This window comes from Manis javanica, chromosome 7 (genome assembly GCF_040802235.1).
Source record: "Manis javanica isolate MJ-LG chromosome 7, MJ_LKY, whole genome shotgun sequence".
NCBI classification, from domain to species: Eukaryota; Metazoa; Chordata; class Mammalia; order Pholidota; family Manidae; genus Manis; species Manis javanica.
In genome coordinates, this window is record NC_133162.1 from 43,365,055 (window position 1) to 43,391,596 (window position 26,542).

A 26,542-nucleotide genomic window follows, 5' to 3' on the forward strand; every position below is an offset into this window, starting at 1 on the left:
TTAGAAGCAATTGCTTTGGTAAAAGGAAATTCAAAACACTACACCTGGAGTCAGAAGATTTGGGTTGGTCACTTACTGTCTGTGAGACCGGAGGCCAATACCTTTAAATTTGCTGAGCTTTGATTGCTTCATCTGTAAAAGAAGATTAATAATACCTGCCTTGCAGGGTTTTGTGGGGATTGAATAAGATCATTCATACATTTAACCTTTCATTCAAATATTAATTTTGATTATGATGAAAATAGAGTGAAGAACATTAAGAAGTCAGGGAATAACACTTTTTTCTTTTCTAGGCCTCCTAGTGGACCCCTGTATTGAGGACCAAAAGACATCAAATATTATGGCTATCAGCAAAAAGATACAATATGATGATCAGTGTTTCTCCTTTGTTCTCTGCTGCCTCCTCTCCCTCATCTTCCTCATCCTTTTCCTCTCCCTTCCCCTTCTCCCTCGCATGGTGTTTGTTGCTGATGCAGCGTGTCTCTTCTGGAGGGTAAGATTCATTCCTTTTCCTCTGCTTTCAAATTAGTTAATATGTTATTCTTCTATCAAGTTATCCATGAATATTATTGAGTTAATAGTAAGTACTTGTACAATGTTTTACACACTATAATGCACAGATACATTACCTCATTCTGACCCTCAAAACTCCCCATTGAAGTAGTGACAGCAGATAATATTATCCCTGTTATCAGATGCGCAAGCTAAGGTTCAGAGAGGTTAAAATCTAACTGAGACAATATCCTAGTTCTTCAAAGGCCGGCTCAGAGTGCCTTCACCTTGACACACTGCCTACCAACATTCTTGACAGAATTCAGATGGGTGCTTTAGCTAATATTAATATATAATTCTTTGCAGGTTAAAAGACCAAACTTTATTTTTGGAAAACTAACAGTTGGTGGCCTTTTGGTGCTTACACTGAAATACATGCTTTTACAGAGAACAACATGAGATCTGAAATTTTCAGGATACAGTTTCAGGACTGTGACTACTTGTAAAATTTGAGATAGATATAATTATTATTCTCCTACCTCCTAAAGTAGTTGTGGGCAAAATAAGAATTTAAAATTACTATAAGTACTCCATACCAGTTAAAAGTAATTTCTTTTTGAATATTGTTTCTGATTTAGCCAGTATACTAAACATTGCCTGAGGATTAATTATTTCCCACTTTTTCTTTTCTTCTTTTATCTACTCTTACTTAAGACAGTTTTTGACCTATTGCAAAAGTGTAATAATTGACAGCACATAGTACATCTATTTTACATTTTTATCTGTGTAGAAAGTTCAGGGTTTTCATTTTCTCTTGGGCTAATCTCTCCCCTAACTATCTCCTGGAATAGATTTTTTTCCCCCTGTAGATAAAAGAACAATAAATGGTTGGAGACCCTTCTTAAGTAATCACATTGTATTTCTTTTGTTCGGTTTTAAATTAGATATTATCTCATAGGATCTAAATTGGTACTTTTTATGGGTTGCACATGATAAAGGGCTTAGCAAGTGTACCCTGATATGCGATAAGCTGGACTGTGTACTCTTCATAATTAAAGTTATTGATATTATTGCCTTAAGTTCTTATCTTGAAACTCTAATACAAACTATTTTTTGTAAAAAGGGACTTAGTCTAGTTGGATTATAATAATTCTAGCTCCTCTAATAAAATCAAATTCTTAAAGAGATTTAAAAAATGCCATAAAGACTTAGAAAATATTTTGCATTCATTTTCATAAAAATGAGATTTTATATTTCATAGAGTCTGAGTTTATAACAAGGCTTGTAATATACTGTTTTCTCAAAATCTAGAAATGCTATAAAATTTAATTAATTTTTGATTAGTTTGATACTAAATGCTCCATTAGTTAAATAATGCTAATAATTTTGGCTCCCTAAGAATTGTTGGCTGTGTTTTAAATGCACTAGATAATGTACCTGTCTTATTTTAGAGGTTGATAACAATCCTACAATATTTTAGCCAGGTGAAATTTAAAATCTTATCAAACCAAAATTGGTAGATTAAAAAGAATGATCTAAGTGCATTACTTAAAGTCATAAAGGTAACTAAAGTGCTAAAAGAAAACAACAAAATGGGAGGGAAAGGACATAAGGAAAATTGAGAAATAATTTAATAGGGCTAAATTTTGTATCTTTCATAATTGGCAATCAATAAATATTGTTGAAAGTTGATAAATCAACAAATAGAAATAACTTTATTTTTACACCATACCTTGTAGTACTGTTTGAAAATGTTTAGTCAAGTGCATACATTGCTTTTATAGTTAAAAAATTAAAACACTGTAGTATTTTTTAAGTATGGCTTAGCTAGAGCAAGTATTTTGAGCTCCAATTCTGAACAACTAAACTGATTCAGAAGATAGAAAGGCAGCTTCCCAGGCAATGTGGCTATATTTTAATTTGTAGTCAGAATAAAGACTTCTAGTCTGTGGAGTTGTGTTTATTACTCCTTATTGGGAAACAAAAGTTAAGCAGACTTTTCTTACTTAGCGCATAATCATGGTAAGCAGGGGAACAAAAGATGATTTGCCAGCCCCTGGTCAAATAGTAAGGTCCCTTGGAAGAGAAATAGTGCACTTGTGCAGAAATAGGATATGCAAGGGTGAGACTCCCTACCTGTATACAGTTAGTAAGTGCTTTAGCTGAGAAAGAAATTAAGCTGTGAAGAGACTGGAACCCTACACAACATTTTGTAGATAGTGTGCATTCAGTAATTGTCTATTGAATTGAGAGAGGAATGTAAAATGATACATACATTATGATACTAATACTGGGCCACTTGGGAGGAGAACCCTCTAACATAAAAGGTGCCCAGAGCACTTAATATTTCCTATTTATTTTTATGAAGCTTCATTCTAATATATTCTGACTAACATTCTGGCTGATCAGTAAATCGATTTCCCCAGCATCTGGATAGAAGCTCAAGCCTTGTGAAATATGACACACCTACAAGGTATATCATAGTTCCATGACTACCTTTGACCCATAAGTCATTACTGGAACACCTTGCTGGTATGTAACATCTATGTTGGTTCTTATATATATTTACACTATGTAAATTCTTCAAAATTTCAGTACAATTACATTAATTACTGGTAAAGGAAGTTAAATCAGTCTCATTTTGGAGTAAACAGCCATATGGAAAGAAGTTAAGTTTACTATGCTACAAAAGATGGTAATTTAGTCCATCATGATTAAACAGTTTTTACATTTGTGAACAGAGAGGTTGAGTTGAGGTGAGGATGCCCTAATGCTTAATTGACTTCATTTGGGTACTCCTATAAGTACACCCAAGAAGATTCAAATGCAAGTCGTTTATTTGAGAGAGTATAGGATTGGGGAAGTAAGACAGGAGAAAGAAGGCAGTCAATAAAGGGTTCATTATTCAGGTAGCTACTGAGATAACATGAGGAAGCCCACCAACAGACATCAAGACTAAATTTCCCATGGGCTTTCAGAATGGGCAATTTACTTTAATTCATTTTCAAAAACTAATGTATCATTTCTTGTTCAGCCAAGTTGGTTACGGAATAATCTACCCATTTAACTTATCGTCTGATACTTGTTACTACTAGTTCAGAAAGAAATTAAGTTTTGAAGAGACTGGAACCCTACCTAGCATAGTATTTTGACATAGTGAGCATTTAGTAATTTTCTATTAAATTGAGAGAGGAATGTATAATGATGTATAGTGAAACTAATATTAGGCCCATCTCCATTAATCCAAAGTCATTTGAATTGAGAAGCCAGCCTGGCAAAGAAAGATGGGCATGGGACCTCCAATCCATATTCTAGAATTATTCTAGAACCCTTTATGATTCTGGAGTACATTTCAGGGTCATCTTTGTAAGGATTTTGATCAAATTTATGGCAAAATTTTTTAGTATGTGTACTTTTTTCATTTTTACTTCAAGCATTTCTTATTTTTTTACATTATGAAGTAAATCAAACATAGACAAAATAGTTTAACTGACACCTACATATTAACCATGCAGATTTTACTTCAGTTGCTTCAATTTTTTAAAAAATGCTATATAACTTAAATCCCTCATTTTTCATCTTTTTTTTCTCATAATGTAATAACTATCTTCAAGATGATATGTATTCTTTCCAAGTTTGTTTTTATACTTCTACCTTATGTGTTGCTATGCACAACACAGTTTTTGTGCTTTTAAACTTTATTTAACAGCACAATATTTTGCATTGCTTTTGGAAATTTACCTTTTTAACACAACATCATAATTTAGAGATTTATCTGTGTTGTTACATTTAGTGCTGTATATATTTCTATAGTCTGAATAAATCATACTGGTTGCATTCTTTTACTCATGGATATTAGTTGTTTACAATTCTTTGTTATTATAAAAATGCTGCAAATGTGAATTACATGTCTCAGTTTTCTGTAGACTACATAGAAATTTATTGTCTTTTCATGTAGTTTATAATAACTTTTGTGGTTGGAAGTTTTAACTTTTAGGTCTTTAATCTAGTTGGAATTAATTTTATATGTTTATGCTGTGAGACAGGGATCTGATTTTGTTTTTCCATGGAAGAAATACGAAAAATTTCTATTTTTTCACATTAAACTGAAGTATTTCAAATATGTACCTCTCTAACAGATAAAGACTTACAAAAAAACATAACCACGATGCTATTATGATGCCTAAGGAATTAACAATAATTCCTTAATATTATTTAATTTTTCATCTATGTTCAAAATTTCCCAAATATCTTTTTACAGTTGATTTCTTCAAATCAGGTTTCAAACAAGCTCAACACATTGCATTGGTTGACACATCTCTTAAGTCTTTAGTCTACCACAATTTTTCCCCTTCCTATTTTTTATACTATTATTTAAGCTATGGGGTCATTTGTAAAAATACCACATTCTTAATTTGGTTGATGGCATACTTGTAGTATTGTTTAACACAGTCAACTATCCACCACATTTCCTTATAAGCTAGTAATTTGATTTAGATGCTTGATTAGGTTCCAGGCGCAATCCTTTTGGCAGGAATACTTGGTAGGTGGTTCTATGTACTTCCTATTTCATTAAATTAAGAAGAACATAATATCTGTCCAAATTTTTATTATTTATAAATCTATTTTTTAGAACAGTTTAGATTTACAGGAAAACTAAGCAGATAGTAGAGTTCCTGTGTTTACCCTGCTTCCACTCCCACTTACCCTGTTATTAACATCTTACATTAGTGTGGTACATTTGTCACAATTAATGAACTAATTGATACCTTATTAACTGAAGTTAAAATTTGTTATTCAAATTTCCTTAGTTTTATATCTAATGTCCTTTCCCTGGGCCCCAACCAGGACAGCACAGCTGTCTCACTTTACATGATCTTAATTTTGACCAGTGGGTTCAATTAGATGGATCCATTATAAAGCTTTCCATTCCGTCTTTTAATAGTTTTACTTGTCTATTGGTAATTATTGCCTAGGCCCATTATTTCATTAGGAGTTTCAAAATAGTGATTTTTGATACTCTGGTTTCTTCTGCAATTATTAGCTAGAATACTCCTATAAAGAACTTGCCCTTTTCAGCTACTTGGTTACTTTTTAAATACTATACAATCTATGTTGAATAGATTTGAATAGTTCTTAATGTTAATGATTCTAATATATCCATGTGATATGTGTGCAAGAAATCTAATCGCTTTTAACTTTTAAATTCTTCGCACAAAATTACAAATAAAATATTTTATAATGCTAGTCAAAAGATGTAGTTTTCATCTTCCTCTAAGTAATTTCTGCCATTTATGCTGACTGCCCAAATACATGTTGAAAGGGTAACTAAGTTGCTTAAAAAGAAAACTATTACATTATGCTTGTTTTGAGCCAAAAAAATTTCAGGCATTTAGCTGGTATTAACAATTAATCCTCATAAGTTTTTTAAAACTTAGTTATGGTAAATGTTAGTCCAAAATAATTTGCATAATGCAATAACAAATACCATAATAGTTTATAGGTGAGGAACTGAGAACCAGATAGTTCAAGGGAGTAGCCTGAGGGAATTCAGCAATTTAAATACAGGCCTACTAAAGAGAGTAAATAATATAAAATAATATAACCCCTTCTACTAAGGAATGGCATGTCAGTTGTTTCCCTTCTCCCAAACACAATCTACTTGAGTAAACTTTATTTTCTAATATTTAAAAAAAATCACATGATATTAGAACCACAGGAAAAGAATAAATACCTAGTAATCAGTCAAAAATTGTTTACAATAAAACACAGTTACCCAGTTACCTCTTGGGATCTAATTAACAAAATATTCTCATGATTATCTATCTTATTTATTTTGCTCATAAATATCAATAACATAATTGCTTAGAAATTAAGAGTATATGATCCAAATTTTTAAATAGACATGTAAGATGGGATCTGTGGCTAGTTCTTGAAGAAACATTTCACACTGTCCATCTCATAAACACGTTATCAAAAAGTATGTTCCAAAAAATGGGGCATATACTCAATTATTATGCGAGACTGACCTGATTCATGCTACTAATCTGCAGAAGTAATAGCTGAGGGTGAGAGAAACTTAGAATGGTTCATGAAGGAGGGAAATGATGAGTACCAGTTGTGGCCTGAGACTAGCTGATGTTATGGGGCAAGGCAGCTTGTCCCACCATTATTCCTCTTCTAAGTTTCCCCTTAGGAAAGGAAGACCACAGGAAACATGGCAAATCTGCTTTCTGAACATACTGGAGAAATGCATCAGTGCAGAAAAGGAGATGGACTGTGATAGTTATGGAAGTTTGAAATGGCTTACATTTTAAAAGGGTCAGTCTGGCTGCCATGTGAGAACAGACTGTAGGCAGATAAGGAGGAAACAGGGAGACAATAAGGAGGCAATTAGAATCATTACCTAATAAGGAGACAATATCCTAATAACTCAGGCAAGAGACATTGGTAGACTATAATGGTACATCTGCTGAAGGGTTGAAAGAGGAATTAGTGATAAGCACAGAAATAAAGCAAACTTAAGAAATAGTATTAACAATAGGAAAAACAGAAATGGTATAAGAAAGGAAAGGTAATTATAGTAGTCAACGTGACTCAGTTGTGAACGTTTCTGCAGTCATAATAATGTAAATACTAAATGTTAATTTAACCAAACATTCCCATATGATTATATTTGGAGAGTATGTAGTGAGAGAATAACTAGTTTCCTAACATTGTGTTCCCAATCCCGTGCTCATGGTTAGGAAGAATTAACATTGTCAAAATGGCCATCTTGCCTAAAGCAATTTAAAGATTCAAGGCAATCCCCATCAAAATACTAACAGCATTTTTCAATGAACTAGAGAAAATAATCCTAAAACTCATATGGAACATGAATTGAATAGCCAATGCAATCTGGAGAAAGAACAAAGCTTTTTCTTTGTTCCCTTTTTCTTATGCTCCCTGACTTCAAGCTATACTACAAAGCTACAGTAATCAAAACAGTATGGTACTGACACAAAGACAGACCCATAGATCAATGGAACAGAATAGAGAGCCCAAATATAAACCCATACATACATGGCCAATTAATATATGATAAAGGAGTGTATCTATGAAGAAAAGATATATCCCTTTATATAATTAAAACATGGTTATCAAATGTGGGAGCCACTTTAATCTATGGCTCATATTCCAATTTTGCCAATTGGCTTAGTAAATCTTTTATAGCATTTTCTCCCTCTCTGGTACACATTTCCAGTTTAGGATCATGTATGAACTTTAATTGTCAAGTCTTTTTATTCTCTTTTAATATGGGAATATTGGTCAGTAGACCCATATTACTGACCCAATAATATGGGTCAGCTGGTTTCTCAGCCCATTTTATTTTGGTCTTTCCTGATAATTATTTCATAGAATGTTCTTTAACATGGGTTTGGTTGATGTTTCCTCCTGATTAGATTCAAGTGATGTTATGCCCTTCTCAGAGTATCACTTTGGGCAGCACATGATCCCTGATGAAAGTGTTGCCCAGTTTCTCTACTGTATAGTTACTATTTTCCCCTTCCAACAAATATGCAGTCTGTGGAGAGATACTTTGAAAACAGCAAAATACACTGCTTTTCATCAAACTGTCCCCGCTAGATTTAGAATCCATTGACGACATTTTCCCAAGCCAATGTTTTCTGTGATAGTTGCAAAATGGTGATTTTCCAACCCTATCATTGTCTATTTATTAGGGGGCATTCTTTTTTTATTATAATTTTTTAAATTAAGGTATTATTGACATACACTCTTATGAAGGTTTCATATGAAAAACAATGTGTTTACTACATTCACCCATATTATCGAGTCCTCCCCCATATTCCATTGCAGTCACTGTCCATCAGTGTAGTAAGATGGGGGGCATTCTATTTTAAGGAACAACTTACCCTTTTCACCAATTTCCCTCTCTCTCTCTTTCATCAGTAGACTTTTGGATTCTTATTTTATTCAGTGGGTTGTAATTCATTACTGTTCTTACTTTGATACTCTAGTTATCCCAGATTTGGCCAATGAGGGGTTTCAATCATAAAATCAAGTGGAATATTACTGATTTTTACAAATCATCATATTTATGGCTCATTTAGCTATTTCCTTTTTTCCCTTTGTGGTAAGAAACAAGGAAACTTTAAACTTGTCTATTGGGTTTCTTTTTTACTTGAATATGATTAATTCTGGCTATAATCATCAGCAAAGAACACCAAGAGAAGCTATGGATCATAAGGGTCTACATAGCTACTTGCATGAAATATATCCCATAAGAAATTTGTGATTGAATACTATATAGGTTTTGAAATACTACAAGATAATTTGTGGAACCCTAAAGATAATGGTAATGAAACACAGGACATCTCACTGAATTCATTTTAAAGAAAACTTTATCAAAGCTCTTTAAAATAACACTTTCTGCAGTCAGATACTAGTTGCAAAAGATGTTTTGCTTTTTACAGTGGTGTGATACATTGGAAACTGCTGTGGCAACATCACACATTGTTATTTTTATGGGATAAAAGCAGATGAACAATAAAGTGTCTGAAATAAGTACATCAATTTCTATTTTAAAGGAATGTAAAATATGATATTTTTTACATTCTTGGTAACAGATCTTTCAACAATGATAAACTTTTGAAATATTGAAGATGAAATAAAGAGATCATATTTTATGTGTGATAGTATCTGGGGCAAAGACCAAATCCATTTCTTTGTTGCATGTACTTCATATTCATTCCCAAATCCACCATTACATAGGGATCACCTGGGTCACATTTTAAAAATGGAAATTCCTGAGTACTACCCTGGTCCACTTAAACAGCATATCTCATGATCCTTGTATTTTTAAAACCTCCCCAGATAATTCTGAGACATTTGATCATCAAACTGTTTTGGGAACTGTTGAACATGGAAAAACATATATTCATATGAGGGTATAAGTTTCATTATATATATATTACCCAAAGGCAGGAACTGTGCTTGTAAATTTTTATAAGCCCAGCACCTATTAGGAGCCTTGCATATATTAGGCATTCATTACAAGCTTATGAGAAGAATTTTGACTTCACATTTATTGGGGTCTTACTATTAGTTTGTGCAGGGGATACAAACCCCTAGTGATATTATATATTCATGTGACAGGGACCAGCCTGAACAACAGTTTGAAAGACAATATGGGATTCATGGAGTAATTTCTAATGCAAAATATAGTTATGTTTAGTAATGACCCTTGAATCCTGCTAACTTACTCTATGTTTCCCCCAAATGAAGAAAGAAGACTCACATTTATAAGATTGGCCTAGTTTATAAATTGTGTCTGTCTTGTTCCTCTTTCCACTAAATGTTCTACTTGATGTCAAAATTATTAGACAAAAAATACAATAGTGTTAAACATTCGTATGGCTTAAATCAGTGGTTCTCTAAATGTGGTCCAAGGACTCTGGGGGTTCCTGAAACCCTTTCTGGTGATCCATTAAGTCAATACTTTTTTCCTAATAATAACAAATTATTATTTGCCTTTATTCTCATTCTGAGTGTATAGTTAAAATTTCCAGAGGCTACATGGTGTGTAATATCAAAACAGAATAATGAAGATAAGAGAATCAGCTGTCTTCAAAAGGATCCTAAGACCAAAAAGCTTGAGAACTAGTGATTTACATTTTTACATGTTATTTAATAATTAGTTTATCTGGTTTTTTAGTTTTATATAGCCAAATATTGCCTAAAATCAGGATTGAATTTCACCAGTTCTTAAAAGTTGATTTTTGTTCAACATTTATACATTGATGATTTAACTTTCTTCTTTCCTTGTTCTAGCACAGTTGACTTAGCTGCTGAGCCTCTAAAGTGTTCCACAGTAATTCCCATTATCAGAGTTAATGGACATGCTCCCTGGGAAGGAGTCCATGTTAAGTGCTTACTAATAGGGAAGGATTTCTTTATCGGATTTCTCACTTAACAGGTTCTAAATGGAGAGACACACGGAAATGGTACATTTTGATAACTGAGAAGCAAATCAACGAACATTCCTAACTCTCGTGGCAGGTGGATCCAGAGGACAATAGATTGAAAAATACTGCTTAGCAGTCCAGACCTTAGCATCATTCAGATCAGGTCTGTGTCCCATTTATAGAATTTACAGAATTATTTGGGGGTCTTAGTCCGCTTTCCACATGTAATTGAATAAAAGCAGTATCTATCCCACAATGGTTGTAAACAAACACTGGTTTTATGTAAAGTGCCAGCACAGTGGCATGAACACAATAATTGGTTGTTCTTAGGTTAGTGGGGCAGGAGGGTCCTCTGAAAAAAAATGGAGAATAGTTGTTTTGCTTACTTCATAATTTAACCCAATGACAGTTGTCTGCCTTCTTTTGTTTCCATGATTGTAGCCTTCCGACAGGTTTGATAAATAAATTTTTGAAAAGAAAATTTTTATTTGAAAGTTCTTTGGTATTATAATCAAAATATTTTCATTCTATTTCTATAGCAGGAGAGACAATCCTCCTTTCGCATTTCTGATAACAACATATTCAGAGAAAAATATGTTATTAGCGAAGGGACTGAACTGTGCAATAGTATTAGTTTGCAAAAACAACAGCTGAAAAACCCATACAGTAGAGGAAGGGGTGAGGAGGTTTTAAATTCAAAGCTGAAGGTCAGGATATAGGGAAATTTTACTCGCAGCCTAACCCTAAACGCAGTTCAAACAAAACAACTGTGAACTCACTGTGGTCCAGTTTTCTCTGCATTGACTCCTTTTTGCTTAGCCAACGCGTAAACTTGTACCCCTGAGGGAGCAGCGGACACAGTAAGTCTCATAACTGACTCCAGTAACTCCTAGTGTGCATGTGAGGCGGGAGGCGGGGATGCCTGAGGACAAACACGAGAGCCCCCTTGGGAGCCCTCGCGCTATCCCGCCCAAATACCGCGGGGCGGGGCGAGGCCCGAGGCCGGGGCGGGGCCCGAGGCCGGGGCGGGGCCCGAGACCTAGGGGCGAGTAGCTTCGCTGGGCCCGCCTCACTTCTTTTCCTCCGTGCCCCGCCCACATACATTTCGCCACGATCCCGGCAGGCCCAGCGGCTAGGAGAGTCACGTGAGAGTGGGTGGTGGAGGTGGAGGCTTGTGTCTGCTGTGTATTTTTTTGCCTCTGTAGTTGGCGGAGGTGGGCGGCTTTGACGGAGAAACACTGAAGCTCCGAGTGAACAGGTGAGTTCTGAACTTGAAGCGTGTGAGATGACAGCCATTTAGGGGACGCTAAAGGGAAGGGGGGGCGCGGAACAGCTTTAGGGGTCTGACCTCTGGGCGGGCAGCTCCCCTCCTCTGGGATCCGGCGTCTCCCCTGATGCGCTCAGCTCAGCGGCCTGAGAGCAGACCTTAGTCCTGCCTGCACCCCATCCCATTTCCCTGTCGCAGAAGTTCTCTTCGTGCCGAGTTCCCAACTTCAGAGTTCACCTGGGCGCCGACGTCCCTCTCCTCACGGGAGATCACAAGTAGACTTGACTAGTTCCCCAGGGGCTTGTGGATGATGAACTGTACAGTAAATCTCTGGTGGGAAGAAGGGTTGGTTAATCATTGAAACGAAAAAATAAGTGAAAACTCAATGGGGACCCGGAGTAGCAAAACAAAGTGCAGGCTTCTTAGACTGGTTAGTTCTTATCTTTTCCAATAGCTTCCCATTCTGGTTCTCTCTCAAGTGTCCTCACCTTCCCATCCTGGAGCATACGAGGTTTTGACAAAGCTGGTTGTTTTTGACTCTGTGAATGTTGTGAGAAAAGTTTAAAACAGACTGTTTTTTAAGATGCTATTTCAGTAATCTTACGGTTTGTAGCTTCTTTATCATCCCTTGTTCGTATTTGTAAATAAAAGTATTCGTATTTGTAAATAAAAGTAAAATAACCGCCTTATAATGCAGGGACTAGAGTTCGATATTTTATTCTCCCTTTGGTACCTGGAAAGACACATTTTCTTTGTTATTTTATAAACAGATGTGTCTATCACAGTTTTTTTAGGTGGTTTCTTGGATATACCTTTGTTTATGTTTAAGCATCCCTTTGGGTCACATGTGCAAGTGATCGAACAGTAGAGGAAAGCAGTTTGCAGATAAAGTGAAGCAGTTTGGGGATTGATAGTAGTAAGAGAGTTTAGGTTTCATTAGACCATATGACAAATTAATCAAATGTCAACAACTTGAGACACAGGTATTGCCCAGGATGACCAACCTGCTTCTTTCTGGTGTTGGATAAGGTAATGAGCTTGCTGAATATATTCTTATTCTAAAAATTTTTTAGAACTCATTGCCACTTGTGTGTACTCTCCAGCTACTCTTTATCATCAACCGTGATAGGTGATTATTTCTTCCACTAGGAACATTGCTTGGGGCACCTAATTATATCAAGAAAGTGCCAGTGGCACCTTCTATGTGTCCTTACTGAGGAATATAAAACAAAGTAATGAAAATGAAGATTTAGGAGTGGATTGTGTGCCTGGGGAGAACGAGAGTGATGGAAGTTTAATAAAAGCAGGAGAACAAAAGCATGTATTGCTATCTTTCTATAGAACATTTACTGTATTCCGTAGAGTTACATTCTTAAGGAGTGCATCTTGAGACTGACTTTCCTATATTTAAGAATAAAACAATGGTGTGTAATTTCTTCCATAATACAATATAACATAAAATAACTGTAACAAAGATTTAATTGACCCTGCAGATTTTACATTATTCAGAATTATAGGACTTAAGTAATTGATAAAGTTATTAAACCCAATTTGGGTACTTTTAATCTTTAGTTTTACTGCTTGAGCAATTTTTACAGTGACTGCAGCACTTGGTGAATGTTAGCCAAATTTCTTTGGCATGTAGAGTTGTTTAATATGCGAACCAATTTTTTTTTAAGTTTGCTCACAACTTTTTTATTCCCACTCAAAACAAAAATAGTTTAATTTTGTGCCAAGCTTAAAGTCGATTCTTTTTAAATAGATGTTCTACTCACTTTGGTAAATTATGAGAAAGTTGTTAGTCTTTTAAGATATTAAAACATATATCTGAGCATATTTGAGAAGAAAACGTGGGCAGTATCTTTAAATGTTTTATATTCCCTATTATAAAAGTAGTATGTGCTTATTTTTGAAAAATGGAAACATTATGGAAAATAAAACACTGAAAGTTGAAAGCCTTATTTATCTTTTCCTTTGCCACTAGTTCACCTTGCATATTTGAGAATCAGTGTGGAAAGAGTCGAGTCAGACTTCTTGGTCAAAATGATACTAATAGACCAGGGTTTACAACCTTAGAAACCCCAGAAGAGAAAGAACTTCCCCTTCGCTGTATTTCTAGCAAGCTATTGTGTCAGAGTCTCATTTGCCTGAATTGGGTCAGTTCCCATTGTAGAGGCAATCTCTGTGGCCCAAAGTGATGAAATTGTTTGTGTGGCCAAGATGGGATCTTACTCCCACCCTGGAGTAGGGCATAGGGGGAAACAGTTTTCAACCACAGGAATTAAGGGTAGGCAACATATAGTTTCTAAAAGAAAACTGAGGTGTCATTTCCTGGACAGGGGAGATAAGTTGCTGGACAGACAGAAAAAACAGATGTTCACTAATGCAATTTTACATATATTTGTTTTTTTAAATAAAAGAACTTTCCTTTCCCAATATTAATTAATTGTATTTTACAGCTTATGTGTTGCTTTTTCCTTTTAAAAAAAGTATATTATTTAATTAGCTTACAGAATTTTAAGTTTAAACTCTTCAAATGCATATATTTGTACTGTTATTACATGTTAAGTACCCATGCTCTGGCATATTCAGGTTTCTCACTTTAAATATATTGTATATTTGGCCAGTTTATTAAAATTGATTACTCATAAATATTTTTCATAACAGTGAATGTACTTGGTTAACAAACTGCAGTTTATAAATAGTAAATAAAAATGTCTTCAATATTTAAGCATATGTAGTCAATATGATTAAATGCTTGATTCTTTTAATTGTTCCATGTCTAAAAACCTGTTAGTGTAGAAACTATTTCATTTTGAGCACTGTATGAAAAACAAATCACTATAATTGTCACTAATTGCTGTCACTAATGTTAACTGTCAAACTATATTTAACATTGTCTGGTTTTACCTCCTAATGGATTATTCTGATTCATTTTATTTTAAGAGAAAATATAACTGAAGCAACATATTGTTTACTCCACTGTCTTGTTCTCTTTTAAAAGAAATGTTAGTGGCTCAATTTAATGGAAATTTGACCTTTAATTGCTAACATCAGTGGCATGAGCTTTAGTTTAAACAGGTAGATCTGTATTCTAAAACCAACTCTATCACTTCTTAATATTGAGCAAGTTACTTAATCTCTCTGAATTTATAAAATAGGAATGGTAATACATATCTCATAGGGGTCTGATTAGGATTAACTTAGTAGATGCCAAGTACCTGTGAAACAGCAGGTTCTCATTAAATGCAATCGTTTTTAATAACAGCAATAAGAAGTAATATCTGAAAGGGTTTTATGTTCTCAGTTTCAGAATGTTTAGCCCCAGGAGTTTAAAAAGTGTGATAGAGAAATTAACAAGATTGCTCTTCATTCATTTTGTCTAGCAGGTTTTTAAATTTCATGTTGCATATATAGCAATAAACTAGACAACTTTATTTAGACTACGTAATTATTGGTGGACTGCCCACTATTGAAGATTACTTAATCCAAGTGTAATAACTGTCAGATTTGAGGAATATATTGAGAGAATTTTACACAAACTCTTGAGCACAGTAAACTTTAATATTTAGTGGAAAATAGCATGTTTCTTCACTCTACAGGGGAGCTAGACATTGAGCACCTTGGAAGTTCAGGTCAGAATTTGTGGTGACTGGGTTATAGACAGAAATTATAAAAATGGATTGTTTTTATTTCTAAGGATATGTTTAGGAGAATAGTTCTGTGAAGAAATAGTGCTTGAGAACATGATAATGCTGGACACCTGCAGGTGGAAGAGATAACAGCTTAGAATGTTATTTGAAAAACCAAAAAAGGCAACTGGAATTGAACAACTGTGAGAAATGATTGACATTAAATATAATTAATGATCTGGCATTGGGAAGTTAAATACTGCCACATTGGGAAGAGGGGTGTTGTAGCCCTTTTTATGAGAACAGAAATAGCTAGAAATGGATTAATCTTTTTCCCCCAAACTCACAGAGGTAGTTTTTTGCAAATTGTAAACATCCCTTAGGCTAACTAAAACTCTAGGTGGGTTTACTAACTATGAGAAAAATGAAACTTTAGTGTAATCTTTGAAAAGTGTATGTCTTCATCATTCATGTAAAATGTACAAATAATGTTTGCATTCTTTTTCAAAGTGATTTAATGTTGGTCATTTAAAACTTAGTCCCTATCCTAATAACCTTGCTTTTTCAGAGTTGAACAGTTACTTGGTGTCTATTCATAACCAGTACTTATAATTTAGATTTTGCTGTATATGAAGAAAATGAAGTTTGTTCATTAAGTATTAGAATTAAATCCACAAGCAGTTTTTTTCTTTTTAAAACACAGATATCAGTACTTTGATTGTTTACTATCCTAGTAGAATTAGGTAAGCATTCTATAATATAGCACATAAGGAGTATTAGAATCTAGCTGTAAAAGAGATTTTCATTGACTTATGATGGGGTTATGTCCTGATAAACCCATCATAAATTGAAAATATGTTTAGTTGGAAGTGTATTTAATACATAATCTATGAAACATCATAGCTTAGATTAGCCTACCTTAAACATACTCGGAACACTTATATTGGCCTATAGTTGGGCAAAATCATCTAACACAAAGCCTGTTTTGCAATAAAGTCCTGAATATCTAATGTGATTTATTGAAAACTGTACTGAAAGTGAAAAACCGAATGGTTTTATGGGTACGGGATGGTTGTAAGTGTATTGATTGTTTACACTCCTGATCATGTGGCTGACTGAGAGCTATGGCTCACTACTGTTGCCCAGCATCATGAGAGAGTGTCATACAGTATATCACTAGCCCAGGAACAGATCAAAATTCAAAGTACGATTTCTACTGAGTGCATATTACTTTTGCACCATCATAAAGTTGAAATATCATAACCATTGTAAGTCAAGGACTGTCTGTATCTTTCTAGTTTAGTTCATATGTCTCTACCTTCCCTTTTCTTTCCCCCATGTTCTAGTCATAGTGAACTATTTTTTGCACCCCCTACAAGCCATGCCTTTGCATAGGCTATTTGTTGTACTTGGAATGCCTCTCCATCATCTTGCCATCTTCAGTGGTAAGCTACTGTTCATCTTTAAACTAGATGAATAAGTTATTCTCCAATTTGTAAAACTTCCCTCCACCCTCAAGTGGTTATTTTACTTGGTGGTTCCCATCATAATTATTTTTAACTTAAAAAAATATTCTTAATATTCTTCTTACTTTGTGGAGCAATTGTATGTATTTTCTATAAGACTGAGTGATTCTTGTTGCCAGAAACAAGTCTTATTCATCATATCCTAAACACTCATCAGAGTACCTGCCATATATACTAGCTCAGAACATGTTTGGTGAATAAAAGAGTAAATAAGATACTGAATGTGCTTTAAAATCACAACAGAAACAGGATATAATCCAATAGATTAAGTGTTCACTCTATAATCTCTATCAGTCTGAGAGAATTTACCTGAATACTTGCAGAAAATTTCATCCACATGTTCTACCACACAGGAATAAACATGTTTTATCTGTCTAGTGTGTACCCAGGGCACTGGAGAGAGAAAAAACATTCCATTCATCAAGGAGTTCACAGTCTAGTGATGGAGATAAGATAGGTGAATTGATAATTGCAAACTAAATTTATGTGTATTAAAATAAATTCAGTTTAGCATTTTCACTAGACATATTTCAAGGGCTCAGTAGCCACATATCTCTAGTGGTTACTATACTGAACAGTACAGATATAAAACATTTCTATCATCATAGTAATGTTTTATTTGACAGCTGTTATAGAACATTATAAATACTCTTGAATCTACATTTTCTGGTTTCAGATGATAGTTTATTTTCATTTCAATCATGTTCCCTCCTTGTTCAAATAAAACTTGCTTTTAGATTTGGAAATTGTATTTTTTAAAACTTATCAAGTGGATGCAATTGTAATATAGAAGTAAATTTCAAAGCAACATTGGTAATTTTCTCAGGTCTTTGATCTGTCATAGCATTTAAATTAAGTAGTTTCAGAATTTGATTTTCACCTTCAGTATTGGTATCATCTGATTTTCTATCCCAATAATTAATTCCTGAGATAGTAGTGAAGCATAATGGTTAAGAGCAGTGTCTTTGGAATCATCAGAACCTTCCTCTTTCATCTACTGACTATGATCTTAGGCAGATTTCTTAAAAGTGTTGAGCTTTGGTGTCCTTCTCGGTAAAATAAGATCAATAATAATACTTACCTCAAGGATTATTGAAGATTAAATGAGGTAGTTGATAACAAGCAGTTAGCATAGTACCCCTTATGGAGTAGTGTTTACAAAATGCTAGCATTAAAGAGAATTTGAACAAGTAGTGGTTTAAAAGAAAAAAAATTTTAAAGAAAGTTAGGGAAATTAGAATATAGACTGGTATTAGAACAAAGCAAAGAACTATTGTTACGTTTGTTAAGTGTGACAGTTTCGTGATTATGTGGAAAGAACATCCATATTTTTGGAGAGACATGCTAAAATATATAGCAGTGAAATATGATGTCTCTGAGTTGCTTTAAAATAATTCACAAAGATAAAGAGAAAAGGGACAGAAAAATTGGTCCTAACTTTCATTTCTGGTGAAGAAGGAGTAACAGAACATATTTACTCTCTTGCCTTAAAGAGAGAAAAAGGCAGACAAAATATAGTTTCCCAAATTTTGGGCATTTTGCAGCAAAGGAGAGTGATCCCCGAAAGATGGGACACAATGAAGTGAGCCTCTGTGATTGCTGTGGCTGCTGCCTGGAGTTTCCCAGCTGCGGAGCTTGGAGTGGAAACCCAAGCAAAGCACAGTGGTCTCCCTGAACTGAGAGAGTCTGGGTAGGCTAAGGTAGCTGAAGTTTTTGCAAAGCAGAATATTAGAGATGAGAAATCTGAAAGGAGCAGAATGATCCAGAGAGTGCTGATGCCGGAAGCTCCTCCTCATATCGTATCTTAGTTCATTTTCTGGGTATCCAAGCTAGGCCTTGATCTTCTGCATAGAAACAAACAGACCCTTTGCCCACACTTTGACATGCCCTCTATACCACTGTGCAGAACTCATTGGAGGTCAGCACACAGGGACAACTTTTTTTTTTTTTTAATTAAGAGAAAGGAATATTATCAGAAAAGAGTACCTCCATAGCTGATCATCTGACACCCTTTAAGTGATCAACATTAAGGATATTTAAAGCATGCGTTGATCTTTGATTTACCAATAGTTTTATCCTATCAGGGAGTAATCCCCCTTTTCTTTCTTTCTTTTTTTTTTTTTAATCTTTAATCTACACTTACATGAAGAGTACTATGTTTACTATGCTCTCCCCTATATCAGGTCCCCCCTAACAACCACATTACGGTTACTGTCCATCAGCTTAGCAAAATGTTGTAGAGTCACTACTTGTCCTCTCTGTGTTGTGCAGCCCACCCTCCCCTTTCTCCCTCCCCCCCATGCATGCTAATCTTAATACCCCCCTTCTTCTTCCTCCCCCTTATCCCTCCCTGCCCACCCATCCTCCCCAGTTCCTTTCCCTTTGGTACCTGTTAGTCCATTTTTGGGTTCTGTAATTCCGCTGCTGTTTTGTTCCTTCAGTTTTTCCTTTGTTCCTATACTCCTCAGATGAGTGAAATCATTTGGTATTTCTCTTTCTCCGCTTGGCTTATTTCACTGAGCATAATACTCTCCAGCTCCATCCATGTTGCTGGAAATGGTTGGATTTTTCCACTTCTTATGGCTGAGTAGTATTCCATTGTGTATATGTACCACATCTCCTTTATCCATTCATCTACCAATGGACATTTAGGTTGCTTCCAATTCTTGGCTATTATAAGTAGTGCTGCGATAAACATAGGGGTGCATCTGTCTTTCTCAAACTTGATTGCTGTGTTCTTAGGGTAAATTCCTAAGAGTGGAATTCCTGGGTCAAATGGTAGGTCTGTTTTGAGCATTTTGATGAACCTCCAAACTGCTTTCCACAATGGTTGAACTAATTTACATTCCCACCAGCAGTGTGGGAGGGTTCCCCTTTCTCCACAGCCTCGCTAACATTTGTTGTTGTTTGTCTTTTGGATGGCAGCTATCCTTACTGGTGTGAAGTGATACCTCATTGTAGTTTTAATTCCCATTTCTCTGATAATTAGCAATGTGGAGCATCTTTTCATGTGTCTGTTGGCCATCTGTATTTCTTTTTTAGAGAACTGTTCAGTTCCTCTGCCCATTTTTTAATTGGGTTATTTGTTTTTTGTTTGTTGAGGCATGTGAGCTCTTTATATATTCTGGACGTCAAACCTTTATCGGATGTGTCATTTTCAAATATATTCTCCCATACTGTAGGGTTCCTTTTTGTTCTATTGATGGTGTCTTTCGCTGTACAGAAGCTTTTCAGCTTAATGTAGTCCCACTTGCTCATTTTTGCTGTTGTTTTCCTTGACTGGGGAGATATGTTCAAGAAGAGGTCACTCATGTTTATGTCTAAGAGGTTTTTGCCTATGTTTTTTTCCAAGAGTTTAATGGTTTCATGACTTACATTCAGGTCTTTGATACACATCTTCTCTAGAACGCATGGAACATTTTCAAGAATAGATTATATACTAGGCCACAAAAAGAGCATCAGTAAATTCAAAAAGATTGAAATTGTACCAACCAGCTTGTCAGACCACAAAGGTATGAAACTAGAAATAAATTATGCACAGAAAATGAAAAATCCCACAAACACATGGAAGCTTCACAATGTGCTTCTAAATAACCAGTGGATCAATGACCAAATAAAAACAGAGATCAAGCAATATATGGAGACAAATGACAACAATAATTCAACACCACAAAATCTGTGGGATGCAGCAAGGGCCATGCTCAGAGCGAAGTATATTGCAATACAGGCCTACCTCAGGAAAGAAGAACAATCCCATATAAACAGTCTAAACTCACAATTAACAAAATCAGAAAAAGAAGAACAAATGACATCCAAAGTCAATAGAACGATGGACATAATAAAGATTAGAGCAGAAAAAAATAAAATTGAGAAGAATGAAACAATAGAAAGAATCAATGAAAGCAGCAGTTGGATCTTCATGAAGATTAACAAAATAGATAAACCCCTAGCCAGACATATCAGGAAAAAAAGTGCATCTACTCACATAAACAGAATCAAAAATGAGAAAGGAAAAATCACTACGGACTCCACAGAAATACAAAGAATTATTATAGAATACTATAAAAAATTATATGGTAACAAACTGGATAACCTAGAAGAAATGGACAACTTTCTACAGAAATACAATCTTCCATGGTTGACCCAGAAAGAAACAGAAAATTGGAACAGACCAATTGCTAGCAGTGAAATTGAATTGAAAATCAAGAAACTACCTAAAAACAAAACCCGTGGACCAGATGGCTTCACTTCTGAATTTTATGAAACATTTAAGGAAGACCTAATACCCATTCTCCTTAAAGTTTTCCAAAAAGTAGAAGAGAAGGGAATACTTCAGACTCATTCTATGAGGCCAGCATCACCCTAATGCCAAAACCAGGCAAAGACACCACAAAAAAAAGAAAATTACAGAACAATATCTCTGATGAACATAGGTGCAAAAGTACTGAATAAAATGCAAACCAAATTCAAAAATATGTCAAGAGGATCGTGAGATTCATTCCAGGGATGCAAGGATGGTACAGTATTAGAAAATCCATCAACATCATCCACCACATCAACAAAAAGGACAAAAACCACGTGATCATCTCCATAGATGCTGAAAAAGCATTTGACAAAATTCAACACCCATTCATGATAAAAACTCTCAACAAAATGGGTATAGAGGGCAAGTACCTCAACATAATAAAGGCCATATATGACAAACCCACAGCCAACATTATACTTAACAGCAAGAAGCTAAAAGCTTTTCCTTTAAGATCAGGAACAAGACAAGGATGCTCACTCTACCCACATTCAAAATAGTTCTGGAAGTCCTTGCCATGACAATCAGACAACATAAAGAAATAAAAGGCATACAGATTGGCAGAGAAGAAGTTAAACTGTCCCTGTTTGCAGATGACATGATATTGTACATAACAAATCCTAAAGAATCCACTCCAAAACTACTAGAACTAATATCTGAATTCAGCAAAGTTGCAGGATACAAAATTAATACACAGAAATCTGTTGCATTGCTATACACTATTGATAAAGTAGCAGAAAGAGAAATTAGGAAAACAATTCCATTCATAATTATATCAAAATGAATAAAATACCTAGGAATAAACCTAACCAAGGAAATGAAAGACCTATACTCTGAAAACTACAAGATACTCATGAGAGAAATTAAAGAAGATACCAATAAATGGAAACACATCCCATGCTCATGGATAGGAAGAATTAATATTGTCAAAATGGCCATCCTGACTAAAGCAATCTATAGATTCAGTGCAATCCCTATCAAAATTGCAAACGCATTCTTCAATAAACTAGAGGAAAAATTTAGAATTCTGAATTCATAGTTCTAAATTCTACAAATTAGAGCAAAAATTCATAATTCTAAATTCATAGTTCTAAAATTCATATGGAACCATAAAAGACCCCAAATAGCCAAAGCAATCCTTAGAAGAAAGAATAGGCAGGAGGGATTATGCTCCCTGACTTCAAGCTCTTACTACAAAACCACAGTAATCAAACAATTTGGCACTGGTACAAGAACAGACTCATAGGCCAATGGAACAGACTAGAGAGCCCAGATACAAACCCAAACATAACATATGATAAAGGAGCCATGGACATACAATGGGAAAATGACAGCCTCTTCAACAATTCGTGTTGCCAAAACTGGACACCTACATGGAAGAGAATGAAACTGGATTATTGTCTTATCCCCATACACGAAAGTAAACTTGAAATGGATCAAAGACCTAAATGTAAATCATGAAACCATAAAACTCTTAGAAGGCAAAAATCTCCTGATTATAAATATGAGCAACTTTTTTCTGAATGCATCTCCTCATGCAAGGGACATAAAAGCAAAAATGAACCCATAGGACTACATCAAACTAAAAAGCTTCTGTATGGCAAAGGACACCATCAACAGAACAAAAAGGCAACCTGCAGTATGGGAGAATATATTTGTAAATGACATATCTGACAAGGGGTTAACATCCAAAATATATAAAGAACTCACATGCCTGAACACCGAAAAAACAAATAACCCAATTGAAAAATAGGCAGAGGATTTAAACAAAGAATTCTGCAAAGAAGAAATTCAGATGACCAAAGGCACATGCAAAGATGCTCCACATTGGTAATTATCTGGGAAATGCAAATAAAAACCACAATGAGATATCACCTCACACCAGTTAGGATGGCCAGTATTGAAAAGACTAATAACAACAAATACTGGTGAGGATGTGGAGAAAGGGAATGTCCACAGTTGGTGGGAATGTCAATTGGTGCAGCCACTATGCAAAGCAGTATAGAGGTTCCTCAAAAAACTGAAATTAGAAACACCATATGGCCCAGTAATTCTACTTCTAGGAATTTACCCAAAGAATATAGCTTCTCAGATTCAAAAAGATATATGCATCACTATGTTTATTGCTGCTTTATTTGCAGTTGCCAAGTAATGGAAGCAATCTAAGTGTCCATCAATAAATGAGTGGAGAAGAAGTGGTACATATACACAATGCAATACTATTCAGCCATAATAAAGAAAGAAATTCTTTCATTTGCAACAACATGGATGGACCTAGTGGATATTATGCTAAGTGAAATAAGCCAGGTGGGGAAAGACAAATACCATATGATTTCAATTATTTGTGGAATCTAAAAAGAAAAGAAAACAAAATAAAATGAACAAAATAGCAGTAGACTCACACTGAAAAGTGTCTTGTGTTACCATTGCGGAGGGTTTGAGGTGGGTGTGTGGTGATGGTTAAAGGGATAAAGGGGTACAAAATTCTCAATCCTAATATAAATTTGTCACAAGGATGGTTGTGCAGCATGGAAAATCTAGCCAATGATTGTGTAACATCTTTCTCTGTTTGCCGTAACTGACTAGTTGGGGTGAGGGTTTAATAATATGGGAATTGCTGAACTGTGTTGTATACTTGAAACCAATATAAGATTGTATATCGTAACAGTTCAATAAAAAAAAACAATAAAACAAAGAAAAATAGCTTGATAGATATAGATGAAGTAAATATAATGAACTGTTAGTTGTTCAGGGTAGTTAATATACAAATGTTCATAGTAGTGGTTTTTGAAATTTTCTACATTTTTTAAAGTTTAACATTAGTCATATAGGTTTACTGTTATTATTCATGTAAAAGAGGCGTTTTTAATTTTCTTTCATAAATATTTTAATCCTTAACACTTCTAGTTTCTTTTGAAAAAAAATACTAGTTTCTTTCATTTATAATTAATTTTATGGGTTTTGTCTTCCATATACTGCTGCTTTATTCCTTTTTTTCTTTCTCTTTTTTTCACAATTTATGTGTAATTAGTGTACATTGTAGTAAGTGATTTTTGTATTATTTTGACCAATGGAGTATGCATTCTTCATAAATACCCCAACTTTCGAAGGAGCAATTCAACTGTCAGAGATTTGGATGACTCCCATTACTCTTCTAACCTAGAGGTTTTAATATCATGCTCTGTAGGAAAATGGCTTTTAAATTATTAATAATTGCTTTCTTGACCACATATTTTCTTTAGGGTCAGCTTAAAGTCTCTGTTCAACTTTGTAAGTACTATGTGTACTATATTAAGATGCATGAAGTGTCATTTTTTTAAAGAGGGTAAATGGCAGAATCTTTATTGTTATTGTGGGAAACCTGGGGTTCTACTTTAAGAAACATTCCTTATGAATCTGGGTTTTGTTGTCTTAACTTCTTTACTAGTTAACTTTCTTGACATTAAGCATTTCCAGGTTTGTTTTGTAGCCTAAGTGTGATGAGAATTAGAAAAGGAGTTACTATATCTGGTTTCTGTTTCCATCTTTGTTACTCACTAGTTTTGTGTTCTTGATGAAGCTGCTTAAAGTACCATCATCTCTGACTATTCTCTCTCTTTGAAAACTTGAAGATTTCTAAAGTCTCTTTCAGCTCTATATTCTAGTTTATTGTTCCTTTTTTTTTTTGTATTTTACCTCAGTGTTTATGAAGGTATTGTGGCAAACCATGTACTGAATCCTCTTATCAAAAATGTATGGGCCAATGACTAATAGGGTATGTGTTGGGAACTTGGTAATGGGGGGAATCTAGTAACCACAGTGTTGCTCATGTGATTGTATATTAATGATACCAAAAAAAAAAAAATGTATGGGCTTCTTTTCTGTTTAACAGCCAAAAGCATTTATTTGCCTTTCTAACTCTGAGTTCTCTAGTGTTTTGTGGCATCAGGAACCTTTTCTTTGTACTGAAAAATGTTATTATAATTCTTCCTTTTACATAGTAAAATAGAAATATTAAGTAAAGTAGTAAGTATATTGTGTTGTGTGGGATAGTCTCCTTTTTCCCCCTCTGTATTCATTCCTCACCATCCTATTTCATGCCCCAGAAAGCTGATCTTTATGGATCATACACCACAGGCTCCATTCCCTCTTGTATCCAGGAGGGTTTAGCCAATGACAGAGAATAGGAGCAGAGTGAGGTCTGGGAATATATCTTCTTGACTTGTCTTCGTAAGTTTGTTTCTTGTTACGTATCTCAGCTGAAGACCACACAGCTCTTACCAGACAGCTGTCTCAAAGCTGCAGCTATCACTGACAGCGAGTTGGTAACTAAGACCTTCCCTGGCCCATCCAGGCCTAGTGGTTTCCCACTGTTGTTATGTTCAGGGTGCTTCACTAACCCTTGTTGGTTTCTGTTAGTCCATTCACATTTTTGTAAACAGACCCTTTATTAAATTCTCCAAGATTACACCACCCTTGGCAGTTTCTATCCTTTTGTAACTTAAAATGATGAATGAATTGCCATATTCCTCATAATAAGCTTTTTGGACTAGACAGCTGTATTTTAATTGTGGATATGCGTTAACATAAAATTTACAATTTTAATCACTTTTAAGTGTACCATTCAGTGGCAATAAATATTTGCTACATGATATGCAACCATTGCTGCTATAGTTTCCCACAACTCCTTCATCATTCCAAACAGAAAGTCTATACCCATTAAATAACTCCTCATTCTCTTCTCCCCTGGTAACCTCTATTCTATTTTCTATGTCTGTAACTTTGCTTATTTTAGATACCTCCTGCAAGTGGAATCATACACTTTTGTGCTTTTGTGTCTGGCTTATTTCACTTGGCATGATGTCTTTAAAGTATATCTGTGTTGTAAGATGTATCAGAATTTCATTCCTTTTTAAGGCTGAATGATAGTCTACTATATGTACACAGCACATTTTGATGGACATCTGGACTCTTTCCACCATTTGGCTTTTGTGAATAATGCTGCTCTGAACACTGGTATACATGTATCTGCCTGAGTCTCTGCTTGCGATTCTTTTGGATGTATACCTAGAAGTGGAATTACTGGAACACTTGATTTCCATAGTGGCTGCACTATTTTACATTCCCACCAGCCATACGTATGCAAGGGTCTGATTTCTCCACATTTTCTCCAACACTTGTTCTTTTCTTTCTTTTTTTTTTGATAATAGCCATCTCGTGGGTGTGAAGTAGTATCTCATTGTGGTTTTCATTTACATTTCCCTAAAGGCTAATTATGTTGAGCATCTTTTCATGTGCCTATTGGACTTTTGTATACCTAGCTTGGAGACATGTCTATTCAAGTCCCTTGCCCATTTTTGAATTTTTTTTCCTTGTTG

General features: G+C 34.8%; 1 protein-coding gene across 3 annotated transcripts in view; it reads left to right on the forward strand.

Annotated features, from left to right (window-relative positions):
* Positions 1–11,560: 11,560 nt before the first annotated feature.
* Positions 11,561–26,542, forward strand: part of MICU1 (mitochondrial calcium uptake 1) — a 239,911-nt gene continuing 224,929 nt past the window's right edge. For all 3 annotated transcript variants that reach the window (XR_012133183.1, XR_012133182.1, XM_036998795.2), the window contains exon 1: positions 11,561–11,715. The gene's annotated coding sequence lies outside the window, so the exon portion shown is untranslated. The remainder of the gene's footprint in view (positions 11,716–26,542) is intronic.